This window comes from Agelaius tricolor, unplaced genomic scaffold, assembly GCF_023055355.1.
Source record: "Agelaius tricolor isolate 1412-34295 unplaced genomic scaffold, bAgeTri1.0.p SCAF_16, whole genome shotgun sequence".
In the NCBI taxonomy this organism is placed as follows: Eukaryota; Metazoa; Chordata; class Aves; order Passeriformes; family Icteridae; genus Agelaius; species Agelaius tricolor.
The window spans coordinates 16319668-16327699 of record NW_027269276.1 but is presented as its reverse complement, the minus strand read 5'-3'; positions in this window follow the sequence as shown (position 1 = coordinate 16327699).

The following is an 8032-nucleotide window of genomic DNA, read 5'->3' as shown; positions in this document are numbered from 1 at the left end:
TTAGTGTGTCTTGCATTATTCAGATACTTAGTCACTGCACTGCCCTACTTTCAGTGTCTTCAGGTTCTTCCTCCTTTGCAGAAGCCAGGAATGCTCAGAATTTTTACCAGTTGCTTATGTACAAAGCTGACATGCTCAGCTCAACTGACCTCAAGATAATCGTAAGTAACTAAAGAAACATCACTCAGAAAAAGAAAATTCTGATGTGTACACACTGTTGAGGCCAGTGTGGTTTATTGGGGGATTTTTCTCAGTGCTGTTAGACTGCTGTAGAAATGTACCTGTGGAATTCTGTTAACTTCTAAAGGTGGGTTACAAATTATACTCCCTTGGGACTTAGATTTTCATTCTTAGTACAGCATGTGCCTCAACCCAGAAACCTCCTGACTGTGGCATCAGATTTCCCAGATGTGGCAGCAAGCCTGCTCACTGCATTTGATTATCTACATATTGTATTGCAGATTGTAAATATGGAACTAATAAGATTGAGATGACCGTAGCGTGTAAAAACCAGTGTGGAGAGGTTGTATGACAGACCTGTGTTGCACAAAATAAGGCTCAGAATGCTTAAAAAAGTGGTCAGCTCTTATCAGCTGCAAGGCAGAAAAAAACTCCAGTCATGAGCCTACATAAACCCCTTGGAAATGAGGATAGCTTGGGGGAGATAACAGTGCTTGTTAATCTGGCTGGAAGACATGGATTTGAAGTACAGATGACTTGACAGTACTTGCATGTAAATGAAGGAAGTCTGTTTCCTCTTTAAAAAGCAGAATATTTGTCTGGAATGTGGAAACTACTCAATATTTTACAACTTTTTTATAGTCTAAACAAAGCCCAACTGAACTTTTAACTGCTGTGGATTAGTTTTTTCTAGGAACCTTCAATTCAAGTGACCTTTTTGAATTGCACAGTTTATAGTTGGTCTTGGATGTGTGAATGAAGTTTCAGTGGTGTTTGGGTTTTCTAAAATACAAAATCCAACTTCACACATCCCCACACTCCTCCCAAAAAGCCAACCAAACACAGACTTGCAAGGGTCTAATACACCACATTTTGTGTGGTTCACTGAAGCTGGGAACAAGTGGTGTAGCTCTGTGCCTTCCCTTACTGAACAAAATGAATCAACTTTGGCTTGCATTAGGCAGGAGGGTTGGTGTGGCTGTAGTTTGGCCTTCCTAATTCATACATTCCTATCTGGCAGTGCATTTTAGGGGACAAGGGCTGATTTAGTTTCATTATAGCTCTTCTTTTTTTCTCCTTGATTCCTTTGTCTGGTTTTTAAGTTCCTGTATTAATTTCTTCTTGGCTTTCTTGTAGCTGAGGAGTCTGAGAGGGCTCAGACTGCACAGGAAATCGTTCAGACTGAGTGAATCTGTGTGTGCTGCATGGAACACACAGGCATGGAGCTCTCCTGCAGCCTGATCCACTGGGGTTTACACAGGAAATTAGAATTGCCTTCAGGGGTGGTTTTAATTGGGTTCTGTTGTTCTCGCTGCTGTTAAAGTGACTTAAGTACATTGCAGTGCAAGTCCTGTGCTTTACTGCCTTTCAGCACCCTAATAGGAGGCTCATGAGAATTGGAGGGTCTCATTCAGATTGTGGTTTAGTAAGGCATGATCATCTCTATTTACCTTATTAAACAGAGGAGAGGTGGTCTAACAAGCTCAATTTAACAAATTTAGTGAAAACAGAAGTTTCTGCCTTGATAGCCAAAGAGGATAGTTCATGAGATTCTTCAGTGCTACAGTTTCAGATGAGATTTGAGATAAGTACTTGTGATAACAGTATCAGTGATAGCCTTCAGAGGACAGTTAGTGACTCTTGTAACTGACTTAATCTTGGGCCTGAGACAAATCCCTCCGGAATGCATGACAAGTCTGCAAGTGCAGTGGACCTTTGGTGTTCTGTGTGCTGTGTCCTGCAGCAGCAGCACGCTCTGGGGTGACTGCAGTGCTTGGAGAATGCCACCTGAGCCTCTACCCTGCCCCTTGCAGTCTTTGCTCTTAGGTGCCCCCCCTACTGACTGGGGCAGCTGTCCTTGCTACACATAATAAACTCGGTTTTACTTCTTTGGGCCTCTCAGAGCTGATCTGTTCCCCTGGAGCTGCATTGAGCAGTTGGAAAGCTCTCTTGAGGGCAGCCTCTTTTAAACCATGATGTAAGCTTGGGCTTTTGCTAAAAGGCACAGAGCAGACTTCCATCTGTGCCACATCTGAACTGATGTGAGCACAAAGCTTCCTCTGCCAAACTGCTGATGTGATGCAGTGCCTATAAAGTGGTTGCTGTAGGCCGTGCCTGGCTGTGGGAGTGCAAGGTGCTGGCAGTCTTGGCCTGTTTCCCACTGTCCTGCAGATCAGTCTCCTGTTCCTGGACTGCTTCACCATGGATCTCTCATGTCTGTTGTGATAACTGGGCTTGCTATTTGTCAGTCTCAGTTTTGGGACTGATTAGGAGAGAGCAAACTGATTGGTAGATAGCAGAATTATGTTGCTGCTGATCTGTTGAAAGTCAGGTTATGATGTGATTTTGATGGGGCAGTCACAGTTTGCTTGTGCCCTACACAGCAGTAGGCGTAAACCTTGCCCTTCTACTGCCCCATGAAAGGATTATCTGCAACAAACCTACAAGATAGACCTGAGGTAGTCCTGTAGCAAGTTGTGTTTCCTTCTGTATGCCTTAACACAAGGTTTGGTGTTTAAAATAATGCTAAGTTGCAGGACAGTTGTTCCTAGGTGGAGGAGGAGGTGCTGGGGAAGCACAGCTGCTCCATGGCCATGTGCTGCACCCTGGACATGTTTAATGTCCTGGCAGCTGCCCAGGGTGGCAGAGGCAAATGTTAGATTTGCTCACCCACTCCTTTATTTCTTCAGGCTTCACAATGCAGGTTTTGTGCTCACAATACATATTTAGTCCAGGCATATGCCTTTGATTTGGTCCTTGCTGTGGCTGCAGTAATCCCTACTGGATCTGTGCCTGCCAACAGATGTTGCTGCTTTCAGTATCTGCACTCCAGGACAGGAGTTCAGTTGTTCTGTGTGGGCTTACACTGTAGATAACCATGAAGTTTATTCAACATTTAAAAGCAGGCCACAGTTTGTAGATTAAGTGTGGATGTGAACTTAACCCTGCACAAGTGAGAGTGTCAGAGCTCCTCTATGGGGACCTGAGACTTGAGCAGTGTGGGACCATGGAGTTGTTCCTGTTGGCACTCCAGAAAATAGCTTTGCCTGCATTTGGATGTGTGATGCTTCAGCTACCAGCTCTTTTCACTAAATGGGCTCCTGCCCCATTTCAGAGAATAATCTAGGCATTTTTCAGCATAGCTGTCCTGTCAAACCTTGGCTAGGTCAGGCTGTGACTGAAAAACTGGAATGCACTTCGCTCATGCAAATAAAACACTTAGGCAAACCACTGGAGTTGTGGGGTTTGAGAGTATCTAGGATGCCTTGCATGCACAAGCAGTCTGCTCTAGAAAACCACTTCTGAAATGGAGTTCTGAAGTTTTTCTCCCAGCTGGCCAAGGGAAGCAGCAAGCTCTGCTCCTGCCTGAACGAGTCTGTCCTTGAATTGCATTGAACAAGTCTGCCACACATGAGTGTGTGCAGGGGTAGTGTTCATACATTCTCAGCTGAGAGGAGGAGAAGGATAAAGCCCCTGTGGCAAAGGTGGCATTGAGTCCTGTGCCAGCCTTCACCAAGCACCTCACAGGCAACAGGCAGGACTCAATTCCCAGTACACACTGCAGAACTAAGCATTCCTTGGACTTCCAGCCCTGCAAGAATGCCCCATCCTTGGGAAGCATGCTTGGTGCAGTAGTCTTGCACTCTGTAAAGTGTTTTTGCCCTTCGAGTGCAATGGCGATTTTGAAAGCTTAAATCCAGCATTTATCCTGATAGCTTTGTTTCCCCCTGTACAGTAGCACCTTCAGCGTTGAGAAGTGGTGCACTGAGGATACATTACAGACACTGAGGAAACAGAAGTTAAATTTAGAACTTGTGCTGATAAGTGCTGTGGTTATGAAAGCTGGCACAGGATCCTGCAGAGCAGGGAGGATGCATTTCTCCAGATGCTTTCTCTCCCTCTTCGGTTTTGCATCCTCCCATGGCTGCTGAATTGAGCAGTGACCTAGTGAAACCTTTAGCTGCCACTTAGCGGAACAAAGTCACTGTCGCTTCAGTCTCCCTTCCTCAGCCAGGGCTCAGACACAAGAAGGGCTGTGCAGCCTTTCTCTAAAGACAAAGCACTTCTCACGTCTATCAGCGCATTGAAAGCTTTCCCATTCACACTTACGTTAGCATTCTTATCCTTGCGAGGTTAAAGTTCACCACTTTCCCAAGAAGTTCCTCCATGGACTGTTCTCGGCTTAAAAATGCAGAACAATCCTTCTTTGGATGCAGCTGTTGAGCATTTGTGTCCTTGCAGAGTGGAAGGGAATGCTCTGAACTCCCCCACAGGCTCCCTGCACTGAGTTGTGAGCGTTATCTCATGTCTGCACCCCCTTCCTCAGAGCCAGCCAGTCCTGTTACAAAACGAGCACTGTGTACACAATAAAATTTGTCCCTTTGTACGAGATTTTCCATTGCAAATATTGATCCGACCACCACCCAATGCTCGCTTGTTTAGGCTGGGTCTGAGATTGAACAATCACCAAAATGCTGAGTGTGCCAGGAGGATTTTCAGCTCGGTGTCAGAGTGGATTGCTACAAGCCCCCCACGATGACTGGGGAAGTTGAGGGGTGAGGTGCGACTTCTCCAGTCATACCTTTGCTCCACGAAGCCACTGATTTATTCAAGAGTTTAGCCTGGGCTGCTTGAGCAATCCAAGTGTGTAATCCGACACTCAGGAAATTTCATTCAAGTTCAGGCTGGAATGTCGTGGGCTGTGCTGTGTGTCCATTTACCCTGAGGCAGAGGCAAATGCCTGCGTTTCAGTCAAAGACAATTTCAAAGCACCACTTTCGAAGCTGTAGCTCATTCAGCATTGCACCCATTAACACTCTGGTTACTTGATTTGGTGTTCGATGGAATTCTGGTAAGGGCAGTAAAGCTGGGATACAAGTGCTGGTTTAAGCTTCCAAATCTTGTTAACAATGGCTCTTTTAGATCTGGTAAGTAAAATTCCTCCTGCTTTCAAACATCCTCCTAGGGTATCTGTTCCCACTTCACCTCTGCCCCCAGCTGTTTTTGTACCCTCAGTCCTCAGGATGATATGTGGAATCCCTGGTTATAAACTCAAAACTCTGCTCCAAGCTGAGTTCTGTTGTCTGGTGATTTTGGATGACACTGTCTTTCTCCATAGAAATTTCAGGGATGTTAACTCTGATTTCTGCCGATTTTGCTGGGAGTACACGGTGATTTCTGTTAGAGTTTTCCATCTAAAAGTGAAATTTAGTCTGTGTTTTCAGTCAGAATAGAACAACTCAGTAAAATTGCCTTTTGGGCCAGTGTATGGGACAGAATGGCTGCAGCCACATGTCACCCAGCAGTGATAGGCTGCAAATGTGCTCTTAATGGTGCCCCTGCAGCTTTGTCCCAGATCAGGTGTCAGCTGTCCTTTAGCAGCTGGCAGAAGGACAAGTTGAGCCCTGTACCCCGTGGAACTGGCTAATTTGATGGAAATATGATTATCCAGCTATTCTAGAAACAGGCAATTTTGCACCTTGCAGGATCCAGGAGTGCACAAATTTGGGGATAACTGTGGCTCTGAGCAAAATGTGAGCTGGCTGCTGAATTTGGGTAATTGCTAACAAAGGATAGATGATGGCTAACAGTTTGAGTAGTTCTTTGCCCTCTCAAGTGAATGCAGCATTGGCATTTTGTTAATAACATAATCACAGGCAGGACACTAATTCCTCTCCCAGAATCTCATTCTCCATACAAGCATTCTTCCCCTATAAAATCCAGCCCATCAGCCCTTGTAGTCCCTTAGCAGCCAAAGTTGTGATGCAGATAAGACTCAGCATCACAACTTTGTTTCCTGTCTTGCTCACTAGCTCTGAGTGGAGTTCCTGTGTAAGGACATGGGAAGTACTGGTATTTGTGTGGCTGCTGACTGCTCTTGTGTCCAATGCCCCAGCCCTGCAAGCTGGAGAACAAGAAAGCCAGGGGAAAGAGATGGTGCTGAGCAGCCAGGCTGCAGTTCAGGCCTCTACAGTTTGTCCTGTGCCTTGCAGAGTTGTTGCCACTCCATACTGGAGGTGAGCAGTGACTTTTCATACCATGTTTGGATAGCACTGATGTAGAGTCCCCTGTGCTGCACAGTTGAGCCACAGCACAGTGATACTGCCAGGAGGTTCTGTGGTACCCCAGAGGGTGTGAGTTACCCACCAGTGACACAGCACAGCCACAGCACAGTGATACTGCCAGCAGGTTCTGTGGTACCCCAGAGGCTGTGAGTTACCCACCAGTAACACAGCACAGCCACAGCACAGTGATACTGCCAGCAGGTTCTGTGGTACCCCAGAGGGTGTGAGTTACCCACCAGAGCTGAGCTGGGTGTTCCTCAATGCCCACCCAGGCTCCTGTCAGACACCCACCTGGTGCTTGGCTGAAATGATCTCCTCTTGGATCCATGTGCTTCCACTTCAGCTGCATTCAGTAATCAATGAGGGATGAGCTGCAACTGGGAGAAAATTACCTCTGGAGAGGAGGCTCAGACCATGAGTTCAGCCCTTGAGACAGGAAGGAAGCCAAGGTAAGAGTTTCCACTGTTTATGCCCATGATCTGTTACCACTCTAGCTGATGTGTGCTGGGCTTGTTCACACTACAGAGCTCAAGCCAGGGGTCCTGGGGGAGGTGGCAAACACTTCAAACCTTGATCACTCACTGTGCTCCTGCTGTTGCTACATGCCCACCTGCGAAGAGGTTGATTTCTTCCTCTTAGTTGCCTGGTTGTTGGAAATGCTGGAAGCTGGTTGGCTCTGTGGATCACTGAGCTTGGCAGGAGGCCTGGCTGTGTTGGCTGTCCAAGAGCTGGGTCTCTTGGATCTCTGTTTCTAGTCTGATACTACTTTGTTGTTGCTACTGGCTTGTGGGCTCTTAATATGCAGAAATCTGTTCTATGCAGAGATGGACCTCGCCCTACACTTGCAGACATTTCCTAATTACATGTGGTTGTCATTGGTTAAATGTTATTTCATACAGGTTTTCCTGTTCCTCTCCTTAACTGGTAGTAAATGGTAAAAGAAAACAATACACATTTTGACTTTAGTATAAGAATGCCACTGGAAAGAGCCCATTTCAGTTTCCCACCTTAGCTGAAAATTGAATAATAACTTGATTGTGTCAGTTTTATTGCCCAAATGTTACCAAACTGGAGAGGAAATGTTAATAAGGGCAATGTTATTAAGGCAGTAACCTACAACTGACCTTCCTGCTTTTCCTACTGATGGGGGTGGTAGAAGGATGACACCTAAAATGTGGCTGTTCTCAGAGGGTGTGGGTATTCCTTGATATCTCTGTTCTATTTGTGACAAGTGCTGCCATGCAGATAGGGCAAACTGAAGCATTTGGCTGATAAGTAGTTCCAAGCCATATCTAAACAATGTGAAGCAGAGGATTCATGAGAAAACACTGCTGCTGCTTTTTCATTTCCTGAATAGTCTGGAGTTAGCATGTGGAACCCAAATGCTGTGACACTGGGGAGATTTTGAAATACCTATAGCCTCTTGCCATTCAACAGTGTTTACTTGACAGAAGAAGAGATTGGTAGAAAGGAAATTGGTATCTTGACTTTAACAGCAAAAGTATGGAATGATTTGATATGAGAGAAACAGCAGGCACCATTCCACCAGCTGTCCATTGGTGATGCAGACCATGTGGTCCATGGAAGCAAAGATGATCTGCAGTTGGATCTCAGGGCAATCAAGAGCAGGCCCTGCAGTGCCTTGTGTGAAATTGGGCCCCCAGGGAAATGAGCAGTCCTGCAAAATCTGTGTGTCCCACATCAGTAGGGAAGGTGCATCTCAGTGGGTTTGGGGTTTTGGTTTTTTTTTTTTCTGTTTAATTAAGATAATCTGCAAAATATCTATC